The 8,788-nt window shown below is 39.2% G+C and overlaps 1 protein-coding gene across 4 annotated transcripts in view; it reads right to left on the reverse strand.

The window, feature by feature from the left end:
• The window catches only part of PKIB (cAMP-dependent protein kinase inhibitor beta), a 111,320-nt gene extending 105,450 nt beyond the window's left edge, over positions 1 to 5,870 (reverse strand). The window contains exon 1 of one of the 4 annotated variants that reach the window (XM_059177695.1): positions 5,462 to 5,836. The gene's annotated coding sequence lies outside the window, so the exon portion shown is untranslated. Of the gene's footprint in view, positions 1 to 5,461 lie in introns of all 4 variants that reach the window. The other 3 variants (XM_059177690.1, XM_059177689.1, XM_059177694.1) reach the window with 3 other exon arrangements.
• Positions 5,871 to 8,788: the final 2,918 nt, after the last annotated feature.

The raw sequence follows: 8,788 nt of genomic DNA on the forward strand, positions 1-8,788 counted from the left end.
GCATATTAGAAAGATGTAGAATTGCTTTTTATTTTTGTTACTTCTCCCTTACTGCAATGAACACAATTATGACAGATGTCCTTTTCCAGGGATGTAGGAACTGAGAAGCAGAGTGGTTTCTGTGGAAGCCTTGGACTTTATAATATCTTCTTTTGGCTTAATGGACCCTTTAGAAACCTTTAGAATGTGGAAAAAATCCATCATCTCTACAATCTAGCTTTTTATTAGATTTCAAGGCCTCTTTAGGAAAGGCAGACAAGAGGGGTTTATTTCAATGTTTTGAAATTTCCATGTATCTGGCTCCAGAGACTCCATGAGAGAAGCACTTATTCTCATTTTTTTAAATAAACAAACATAATAAACTAATACAACTGCATGAGTTGTAAGCCATCCTTAGTTATGTGTGCACAAGTCCGTGCACACACATACACATGCTGATTTTTAAGATATTGTTTTCAGGGTACCTGGGTGGCTCAGTGGGTTAAGCATCCAACTCTTCTTCATTTCAGCTCAGGTCATGATTGCAGGGTTGCAAGATCAAGTCCCACATCAGGCTCTGTGCTAAGCATGGGGTCTGCTTAACATTCTCTCTCCCTTTCCCTTTGCCCCTCCCCCATTCATACTTGTTCTCTCTCTCTCTCTCTAAAAACAACTTAAAAATTTATGTATATATATTTATATACATATTTGTATTTATCTATAAATATATATATTTATAGACAATAGTCTATATATACATAAAAAACTATATATATAGTTTTCTCTTTTAAGATTTTACTTATTTATTTGAGAGAGAATGAGAGAGAGAGCATGAGAGGGGAGAGGGTCAGAGGGAGACTGAGTAAGGAGCCCAATTCAGGACTCAATTCTGGACTCCAGGATCATGACCCAAGCTGAAAGCAGCTGCTTAACCAACTGAGCCACCCAGGCACCCTATATTGTTTTATTTTGACACATATTAGCACAGCCCATAAGGATTAGTCTAGAAGTCCAGAAGTAAAGAATGATATAGCCATTTAAGAAGACACATGTTTGGGAACACTGCTTAACTCTTCCCTGTCTTCCATGGTTTTATTCCTGAAACTATCACATTGGACCTCAGTTTCCTCCTTTACTTCACCACTTTAAAAATGAAAGCCTTAGAGTTAACCATGGTGATTTCCATATTCCAAAATGGGGTTCTTTTTCATCAACATGGTGGATATTAGGGCTTAGCAGGAAGTAGGGTCTATGGGAAGAACGAATTTAAGAGATAGAAGAAAAATATTTAGTTCCACTTATTTTACCTGTAAAAGCTTCTAACAAGTGTTCAAGCTGTCTTGGCTCCAGACTACATAATCTTTATGTGTCTCTATATCCCTGATCTTCTTTGCAGTCTGAGAAATCCTATTCTAACTGATCCAGGATCCTAGGTGAGATTACCTCCTCCTGTAAAATGAATATATACAAGTCCAAATCATTTCATTCTTATTTAGACAGCTCTGAACTTCTTTTCTAACTAGACATCCCAACTCTTGGATGCCATCATATTTTAAAAAAAGGAGTGACTGAAGGACACAAACCTGCTCTGATTTATAAAGTCCAGAACATACAATTCCTGGGCATAACACTGCTTTTGCCTTTGAGAGCTAAAATAGTTTATCTTACTTCAGTGAAAAGTAGATTATTTGATTTCTCAAAATCAATTGTATTTCCAATAAAAATTAAAACTAATAATAACCACTTTTGATTTTCTGAGTATGTTCTCTTTATGTAATGCCACTAACTGATAATGACTTATAAAAAGTATATACAGCATATTAATATGAAAATTTCTGAGACCAACAAGATTCAGAAGAGCATTGCACTAATGGCAGAAGTTTGTTTTGTTTTGTTTTGTTTGTTTTGTTTTGTTTGGGGGGTGGGCAGAAGGAGAGGGAGAGAGAGTCTTAAACAGACTCCACACTGAGAGCAGAGCCTGATGCAGGACTGGATCTCACAACCTGAGACCATGACCTGAGATGAAGCCGAGAGGTGGACACTTAACCAACACCACACAGGCTCCCCAATGGCAAAAGTTTTAAAACAAAAATACAGAAATCCTAGATTTGTTCTTAATACATTTTTTAATTATTATGCATGATTTAAATTAATTAAATAATAATTTAATAATACATGATTAAATAATTAGTAATACATGGTTTGGATTATTTGATTATATTTAATTAATTCTTAATACATGATTTTTGTACCTTTCACAAATCAATCATGGGCCTTAGATCTCTATATCTAAGGATAGAATATGTTTAATTACTTAAAAGTTTTCTGTAAAATCATGGCTAAGGAAGCTTATTTTATTACAGGATTTATACAGGTTTTTTTAATATTTGGAAAAAAAGATTTTTTAACTCAATTAAAATCTTGTATTGAAGGAATGGAAAACCATTGAATTTACTACCAAGCCATTCAGTTCTGAGTCTCATCAACTTTTAAAACACAATTTTCAAATTGCTTTCTTTTCCATTTTCAGTGGACGCTAAAGGAAATTTAGTCTTCATTAGGCCTGATTTACATTCATTAAGCATCAAAACAAAAAAAAATTGGGGAGAGGTATGGATAGGCAGAGAACAGAGGATTTTTAGAGCAATGAAAATACTCTGTATGATATTTTAATGATGGATGCTTGTCCTTACATATTTTTCCAGACCCACAGAATATGCAAGAATGAATTCTAAGGTAAACTATGGATTTTGAATGATTACAATGTGTCAATGTAGGTTCATCCATTGTAACAAATGTAACTGGTAACAAAAAGATGTAACCAGTCTTGTGGGAGATTTTGATAAGGGAAAGCTATGCATGTCTGGGGGCTCAGAGTATATAGGAAATATCTACACCTTTCTTTCAATTTTGTTATGAATCTTAAACTGCTCCAAAACAACTATCATTAAAATATTTTATTTCTGAGAAGTACTACTTCTTTTTCAAAATTATTTAAGCTCTAAATTTTAAAGGAAACAAAGTGTTTCCTCTTCTAACCTTCTGTCTAAATGTTTATCAAATCATATATGATCCAGTCAGAAACACTTACTTCTCCAGAATTTTCTACACTTCATAAATATATAACTTCTACATAAATACCATTCTATAATGCTCTTTCAAAGTTATACATAAGTTTATCATATAACCCAGCAATTCTAAGTCTATTTACCCAAGAGAAATGAAAACATATATATCCACTAAGATTTAAATGTAAATGTCCTTAGCATCATGATTCCTAATAGCCTCAAACTGAAAACAATTCGAACGAGCACTCACTGAAGAATAGATAGAATGTGGCATATCCATATAATAGAAAACTATTAAATAAAAAGGAATGAAAGGCTGCTACATGCTATAACATAGATGACTCTCAAAAACATTATGCTAAGTGAAAGAGGCCATAAACAAAAGACCAGGTATTATGTATGACCCCATTTATATGAAATGTCCAGAAAAGGCAAATCTATAAGACTGAAAAGAGATTAGTGGTTGCCTGAAGCTGGGTATGAGAACAGAGAGTAACCATAAATGGACATGAGGGATCTCTTGGGGGTGATGAAAATTTTCTAAAATTGAATTGTGGTGATGTTTTTACAACTTGGTAACTCTTCCTTAAAAATCACTGAAAGGGATAAATTTCTAAAGATCTAAATTTCTAGTTTAAAATTGACTAAAGAGGAGAAAATTTGTTTAACACAAATAAAATGTGACACATTTTTAAATATCCTGCATAAAGTATTACATTAGCCTTTGATTTTTTTCCTATAGAAAGATGTGGCAAAGATAATACTAAAGTCAATCACTAAAGACATCTCCCTCTCCCAAAATCATACTTTGCTTCAAAATCCAATCATTTTATCTTCCAGAACATTTTTTTTTAAGATTTTATTCATTCATTTGACACAGAGAGATCACAAGTAGGCAGAGAGGCAGGCAGAGAGAGGGAGAAGCAGGCTCACTGCTGAGCAGAGCACCCTATACGGGGCTCAATCCCAGGACCCTGAGATCATGACCTGAGCGGAAGGAATAGGCTTAACCCACTGAGCCATCCAGGCCCCCCAGAACATCTTTTTAGTAAATAAACCCTTTTGAGATAGTTTCAACAGAGAGGCATTGACCAGTGTGGATCGTACTAGCAGGAAACAAAAAAGGTTTTCAAAATGCTGGTCTAACCAACCCTGATCCGGAATCTATCTACTCCATTACACTACTTTCTGTGAGCTATGTGACCATCACATCTCATTTTACTAATCCAAATTCTGAGCTTTCTAAATACTAAATCCCAGAAGGCTTTTTTTTTTTTTTTTTTTTTTTTTTTTTTTTTTTTTTTTTATGTGTAGCAATGTCAATATGAAGAAAGGCATCTTGGAGAGGAGTGGAGGGATGGATTTTGAATCTACATGTACACGAAGAGACATGCAGTGCTCATAGTAATTTATATCCACTACTTTTTCGTATCCAGACCGTTAATTGTTTTTAGTCTTTATTTTCTAAGTGTATGTTTAAGTGGTCTTCTGCCTTGAAAACTCCACTTTCCAGGGCTACAGACTCTAAAATAATACCTGCTTGGTTTGGAGCGGTGGGGGGGGGTGTCTTTTTGGCTTTGGGGGTTTTTTAGTGTGTTTCCCGTTTGTCCGGCTCATGCCAAGCGCTTCCCAAAGGAACCGAGTTCCGTTGAGCTTCCTGGGATGAGTTCTAAGCCGACGGTACTGGCTTCTCGGTCTCAGCCTCACTCAGGAGGGTACCGGCAGCGGCAGCTGGGCCCTCTTTCCCAGAAGATACATCTGGGTGCTTCCCCAAAGGGGTTGCAGCAGCAGCAACCAGGACCCACGCCCTCCATCTCCTAAACCCCCGAGACGACTTTTCACTCGTGTTCCTCCTGGGCAGGGGTCCTAGGCTCGGGGAAATCCCAGTAGCCGTAGGGGACCCTCAGGATCATCTGGTCTAACCAGGACCACATTTTGTCAAAGAATGAACGGAGACTAAGGGAGTGAGGCAAGTTGGCTAAAGCCACAGAGCCGGTTAGGGCTCGAGCCCCTGCCGGTGGCCGCGAGCTTGGAACAAGCAGCCCAAGGAAAACGACGTGGCTTTGCGGGCGAGAGAGACTAAGGACTCGACAACTTATGACAGGAGGTCACTAATGTCCACCTTCAGAGCAGAGCCAGCAAAAAGCAGGTGACCAGCCCTCCCTGGTTACCCCTGTTGACCTAAGCGCCCCCTTCCACTCTAAAGGTGCCTTAGTTTGCATAGTGATGCGGTCGCTCTGGCATACGGGGCACCTGCTTGTAATCCCCCGGTGCTAGCGCAGACTGAGCGGCAAATGGAAAAGTTGCACTTACCACATCTTTTCTCACTCAGTCGCCCCCGACTCCCCAAGTCCTCTCCCTCCTCCCACGCACCAGCCACACTCACTCCCGCTACCCCTCCACCTGGTACGTACCAGCGGCGCGCAGAGCTTCCCGCCGCGCCTGGGCCAGGTGTCCTCGCGCTCGGGCTCGCCCAGCCTCGCTGTGGCCGAGAGCAGCGATGCTGGCTCGGGCTCGCTGCCGCCTCTACAGTCCAGGGGATGCGGCCGCGTCTGAGCTGCTGAGCTGGGGCGCTGCCAGGAGGTGGCAGCTACTCCAGGGGCGGGGGAGCGGCCGCCCGGACCCGCCCCCAGCGCGGAGCGAGCCCCCGCCCCCCATACCCTCCGCGGTGTCCTTTTGCCGTACAGTCCCGGGCGACGTGGGACTGGAGGACAAGCGCAACGGAGGCTCTTTGTTGGCTGTTCTGAGCGCACGTAACAGACGACTGATCGTCGGGGATCGTTACAAGACCGATGTCCTCCCCGCCCGCCACTCTCAGTTCCCCTGGGTGACTGTTTAAGGTTCTGCTAAGAATTCGCTTGATGTAAGTGCGGGAATTTCGCTTCTCTCTCGCTTCCCAGACTTTGTGACTTGTCGGTTGACCCATCTGTGCGCGCCCAGAGGGTTTGTGCTCCAAGTGTCATAAGGTTGCCTTTTGATCTAATCCTGGCTGTTTGGAGAAGGTAGGAATGTGCGTAGTTTTCTTATCTGCACCAGGAATTTGGGTCTTCGTGTTTATTAGAAGATTATTTTAACAGACTGGGAAGCAATATACAATGCGGACCACTTTTGGACAAAGTAAAACAGATAACAATGCATATCCAGTTTCATCCAAAGATTCTCACGCAGGAAAATGAGGACCTTATTATTAGGGTTTCATTGTGTCTTTTAAAATCCATATTAAATGGATGACAATACTGCTGAAAAATTAAAATTAAGGTACAATTCTCTGCTTCCTGAGAAGGTGGTTTATCTTCACTGAAGTCCTGAGATCACATCTGCTTTCCTGAAAGTCATTTTTAGTGCTCAAAATCTTAATACCATGGTGCTCGTTGGTACTGTGCTCTGCCTTCCTACCCAAGGCCCATGATACTTGCCACTTCACTACTGACTACTTCTAAATTCCCTTTTTAGACAAAGACTATGTGAGATATGAAAATATAATCAGGGAAGTAATTCATTTAAGATACCTACTAATGGTGATACAATCATATCCTTTAAATTATTTAATATTTCTACCTCTACAATGTAGTAATAATCATTGCTTGCCATTTTCACCTAATAAACTGAAGCCCAGTAAGATAAGGTTTGAATGAATTGAAATAGCTAACAAGACTGCAAATGTTTCTGCCTTTAAGGTTGTTTAACTTTTGGGGCACCTGGGCTGCTTAGTCAGTTAAGTGTCCAACTCTTGATTTTGGCTCCAGCCACGATCTCAGGATTGAGAGACTGAGACCGAGGTGAAGCCCCCGCTTTAGGCTCTGCACTGGGCATGGAGCCTGCTTAAGATTCTCTTGCTCTCCCTACCCACTCCTTTTCTCCCCTTAAAAAAAAAAAAGAAGAAGAAGAAGAAGAAGGTTCGTTGACTTTTTTTAAACCTACACTCTGTTAATAAAGCTTGTGATTTTTCTAAAAGCCGACCTGTATGTTTTATTTTCTAAAAACATAGTTATTTGTGTGTTCATACAAATATTAATTCGAGAGATTGTTATTTATATTTTTAGTGTAACTTAAAAATTTACCATTTGACATTATCAAATATATTTATATAACAAAGATATTCTAAATATTATTACTAAAGGAAATTATTCTGAGTCTTAATTATTTTAATAGAGAATGATACTAAAATGTTTGGATATGTGAGTTATACTACCACGATTGGATTTTTATGATTCTGCAACTGTATTCCTTATACTCACAAAATTTGTCTTAAGACCTGTATTTTTGGTTAAATTTGATATGATCATTAGTCTTCATTATACTTTTAAATTATGTATTTGAAATAATCAGAAACACTTGAATGTATGTTCCATGAACACTGTAGCTTTAGTAGCTAGAATAGTACCTGTACAAAACAAGTGCTTAAAAGCAGTTGTTAAATGAAAAAATGTAATCTCATTTCCTTCAATTAAGACAAAATAATGACTTAAGAAAATGCTATTTATAGAATGCTATTGTCTACTTATAGTGGATTGAAGGTTTTTGGTAGTCTCTCACTTCTATTAAGCAAGTAAGGGAGATGATGCAATCAGGTAGAAAGCCTAAAGATTTGTAGCAACCGTTGCTAGGAATGGTGGAGAGATGACCATAAGCCCAAAGAAATACTTCTGAGTCAAAGAATTGAAAGTAGTAGTAGCATACCATTGTGTGAATTTGTGTAATTGTATAAAATATATGACTCTAAATACAGGAAGCTTAATCAACTTTAGGGTCTTACCAAGTGATCTGATGAAAAAATAAGGAGAAAACTTGGCTGCCTTTACTAAGAAGTAGTTGAAGGATAGAGCTATGAGATTCATGCAGTATGACATAGGAGAATAGGTGAAGACATAAATAAGGAGAGAAAAAGAGGTCAAGGAACTACAGGTGAGTCAAATGAAGGAGAGAGGAAAATAAATTGTGGTCAAGGTGGGATAGTTTTCTTGAAAGTGATGACATGGTTTATGGAAGAAAAGTGGGTGAGGCTAGCTGACATAGAGTGAAAATCAAGAAATTGGAGACTAAGATGCTGAAAAGGCCATCCACATGGACACTGCAGCCACCCACAGTGATGATATCAGAAGCCATGACAGAGAAGGAGTGAGGCAGATACCAATGATTCCCATAAATGTGATGGAATGATCTGGAACTGAATGAACGACAGTGCAGAGTTGGGGCAGAAGGTACACATACAGCGAGCAAGACGCTAAACAGATCGAGGGCTGTTATAAGAGGTGGTGCACTGTTCAAAAGCAATACTAGGGAGCTAGAAGGACGCCAATGCTGCCTCCCATGTCCAGGAGAGTTAAAATTATAAGTATTTTATACTGAGGGAAGATCTATGGGAAACTATTCTCAGAAGAAAGCTGATTTTTCACATGAAGCAAGAAAATGGATAAAGCATAGTGTGAATAAGTTATGAAGGTAGTGGGATTTATCAGCATTGAACAAAGACTCTGCCAAGTCAGAGTGGATAAATTTAGGAGGCAGAGCTGGACTCGTGAGCTTGCAACCTGTGTAGTAGCACAGGGTTCTACTTTTAAGAAGGCCCCGTGCTTGACTCTTTGGTTCTTGTCTTGAAATTCTTCATTTTAAAATGACCCCACATTTCCATTTTCAATGGTTCACTCAAATTATGTAGCCAGTCCTGTTTGGAGGAGGTGGAGAAATGGAAGCATGGTGAAGCAAGAAGCCGTGCAATCCCATCAAGGATTAATGTGGAA

The sequence above is a fragment of the Mustela lutreola genome, chromosome 6 (assembly GCF_030435805.1).
Source record: "Mustela lutreola isolate mMusLut2 chromosome 6, mMusLut2.pri, whole genome shotgun sequence".
Taxonomy (NCBI): Eukaryota; Metazoa; Chordata; class Mammalia; order Carnivora; family Mustelidae; genus Mustela; species Mustela lutreola.